Raw genomic sequence first — 3,790 nt, 5'->3', positions numbered from 1 at the left:
AAGAAAATTTCCAGGTTTATAGTGTAAATAATTCTATTACTGATAGATAAAATATTTTCATGTTTTTAAATAAATTTTTTATTATTTATTTTTGAGAGAGAAAGAAGGAGAACAAGAGAGAGAATGGACAGAAAAAAGGGAGGGAGAGAGAGAATGGGCATGCCAGGGCCTTCAGCCACTGCAAACAAACTCCAAATGTGTGTGCCCCCTTGTGTGCATGAGCAACATTGCAGGCTTGTATCTGTATGCCTGGCTCCGTGGACCTGAAGATTTGAACTTGTGCTCTTAGGCTTCACAGGCAAGCACCTTAACTGCTAAGCCATCTCTCCAGCCTCACTTTTTTTGGAATTAAAATGTTTTTTATTAAGAGCAGTTTGTATAAATACATCATGTGTTGGTACCATCTTTTCACTACTCCCTGCCCCCATTCTGCTTGAGGTCCTCCTCAGTGGGGTTGTTGTCATAACTGTATTTTGACAAGTAAAAACACATTTTTTATGTTCTGGAAAAAGTCATTTCTTGGGCTGGAGAGATGGCTTAGCGGTTAAGCACTTGCCTGTGAAGCCTAAGGACCCCGGTTCGAGGCTCGGTTCCCCAGGTCCCACGTTAGCCAGATGCACAAAGGGGCGCACGCATCTGGAGTTCGTTTGCAGAGGCTGGAAGCCCTGGCGCGCCCATCCTCTCTCTCTCCCTCTATCTGTCTTTCTCCCTGTGTCTGTCACTCTCAAATAAATAAATAAATAATGAACAAAAAAATATTTTAAAAAAAAGTCATTTCTTATATGTGTGGGAACCATCTGTGATTATGTTTCTGTACAGATGACATGATAGCAATTAAAATATTACCAAGAATTCTACAACCATTTTGCATTCAGATGCCACTGTGAGGATCCTCCATGAGCAAAAGCACTTATTCATGATCAAGGATTTTATCCTCCAGGACTTCATCATTCCTTTGCATTTTATTATTATAATTATTAACAAGATGTTTCATATGGATACATCATGTGTTGGTGCCCTCTTTTCCCTTGTTCCCACCCTCCTTCCATTGGGGATGATCCTGAGTGGGGTTGCAGGTATTCTCCAGGGGGTTATGGTTTATGCATTGTGGGAGCAGAAGTCAGTTATTTTGGGGTGGGGGAGCTGGTGATGCCTCTGGGCATAATGGATCAACCTATGGTTCTTACAATCTTTCTGCCGCCTCTTCTGCAAAATTTCCTGAGCTGTGGTGGGTGAATTTTAGTCTACTTCAGTGATGAGCTCTTAGGAGACTCTGGATCTCTATTGTGGTAGGTGCTGAGCATCCTCAGGGTCGACAGTCCCCCTGGGACTGATGATCAGGAACAGAATGGAAGCAGCACTCTTGCTCTCCCCAAATTCCTCTGTGGATTCAGCTGAGACTTGGCTGAAGTGTGAGGGGTAGCTTATCTCCTCCAGTCTAGCTACCTTCTGAAAAAGAACAGATTCCCCAGTGGAAAGAAAAGTCAGCATAGTTTAAATGGGATCAGCATTATTAATTTTGGGAGAATTTGATCTATGTAACCCCTCTTTTAGCCAAAGACTAGTGAAAGCTTGTCACTGAAGAACATAATCTTTGTCTCCATAGGATTCTGCTCTGGTTCCCAATTCAAGATATGGGATCCTTTACAATGAGCAGGTCTCTTAACCAATCAGAAAGCTATTGGTTACCCACTGAAGCTGAGTGCCACTATTGCACTGGCATGTACATCATGTCAGGGTGTTTGCTCCTTCCCTAGCCCTAAAATAATGTTTTTTAGACATAAAACCAAAATTCCTTTATATAATGCTGGCATAGAATAAATCCCTTTTTTAGCCTGACAACATTCCCAGATTAGAGTGAAAGAGAGCGTCAGTGCTTGGTTGGTGCCTATGACTATCTAGACAGGAGAGAATTATTTCCTGAGGAAGCCAGCCAGGATACAATAGTAGGTGGAACCCAGAGTCACCCTGATCCTGCAAGAAGCTCGAGAGTTAGCTGCTGTGAAACAAAAAGGGACAGTCATCTGTGCCTCCACCAACCAGGTTAGTCTGCTGACCTTAAGACACTAGTGATCCTGCTTTAGTGTTGGAGAACAATCCCTGGAGAGTCATCAAAACATCCAGAAGCCAGGGTGGCAGGTGGCGCACAGGGTGGCTGAAGCCAGGATGGCAGGACCCAGACCCAGCTGAAAGGCTCTGACAACAGGGTCTGGTACCCTCCACTTCTGCTTTTGTCTTAAGTCTATTTTCAAAATAAAAACAAGGGCAAGGAAGAGATTGTCATAGGTGGAGTTTCAAAAGCGAGGATATATTTAATCCTAGGAAATGAAATATAAGTAAACATTTATTCTAGTCTATGCATATTTCCTGTTTTGTGCACAACCTAATTCTCCTTAAGCCTACATAACCCAAAGGAGCCCAGTTTTTGGAGATATATTTGCAACCTAACGAGTGAGTGCCCAAATAACATAACCTGACAGTACTACTGACCAGCACCCCAGGTCCTTCACACCAAAAGGTCCTACTTCCTCCTCACAAGCCCACCCTACCTACTGCAGCCATCACTCCCAGACCACAGACAGTATATCTGCTCTGAGAACATCCATGTTCCTGCATTCAGTAGTTCTTAAGCTTCTGGTCAAACTCTATAGTTCTTGTTTCACTCAGTTGGAGATAATCATGCCTTGGAGGGAGCCTTTGGAATACCTCATTATGAACAGAATTAACATATTGACATTTGATTATTGGCACATTCATCCTGAGAAGAAAGAGATGATCTGGACACAGTCCAATGGATAGGAAAAGATGTGTCCACAATGGGCAGGGTCATTCAAAGTACAATGGGATGGTGTCCTCCTCAGCTTTTCTGGTATACTAAGTCCCTGATAACAGGAGACTTAGACAATATTGTAGCATGAAGTCCAACTTTCACAATGCCACTTACATTCTAAAGCAGCTGGTGATAAGTAAAATCCTGCTCAATGACTTGAGCTGTGACCAGAAGCCATAATTTCACTGTTATCATTGGATCATACTGTTTGTCCCAGCCTTTAAAAGGAGAGGGTGTGCTGCCCCCTGCTGAAAGAATGCAAATGCACACAAAAACCCAAGTTCTAGTTTTGGGCCCTTGTCACCCACACCTACAAAATCAAATGGCTTAAAGTCTTAAAATTGTCTCTGCTTTTTCCGTCCTGAACTCTACAAAGGTTTTCATTGCTTATGCCACTTCTTTTATGATCTTTTGAGGTTGGATCTTGCTCTAACCTAGGCTCACCTGCAATTTACTCTGTTGTCTCAGGCTGGCCTTGAACTCACAATGATCCTCCTACCTGTGCCTCCTGAATGCTGGGATTAAAGGCTACCATGCCTGGCTCTACTTACGCCACTTCTAAAAGCAGATACAGAGTCAGGAATGTCATGTCTCCAGCTGCCCTCAGAAGTCAGTCTGAGGAAGGAAAGGGGTATAGAGCATCTAGGGGCACACGGCTCTCAAGTCCTCAGATAGGCAGGACACCTGGCCATTGGCTCTACTCCTCTTCAGGGAGTCTTTAACAGACAAGGTCATCCTTCTGCTTTTACTTGAAAGAATCCAGAAAGGCACTGCAGATTCTCTCATCTGTGAACTGATTATTAGAGCCCAGGCCCCACTAAGACCAGAGACTGTACACAGGGATAGATAAAATGAATGAAGCAGGGCAAGTGTCTTGTACAGGGCAGGGTCTCCACAGCTGGTAACAACTGCTTATTTTCAGCCTAATTTTTGTCTCCAATAACAATAGCTTGTGATTGA

This window comes from Jaculus jaculus, chromosome 12, assembly GCF_020740685.1.
Source record: "Jaculus jaculus isolate mJacJac1 chromosome 12, mJacJac1.mat.Y.cur, whole genome shotgun sequence".
In the NCBI taxonomy this organism is placed as follows: Eukaryota; Metazoa; Chordata; class Mammalia; order Rodentia; family Dipodidae; genus Jaculus; species Jaculus jaculus.
The sequence above is the reverse complement of the archived record's forward strand: the minus strand, read 5'-3'. Positions refer to the sequence as shown.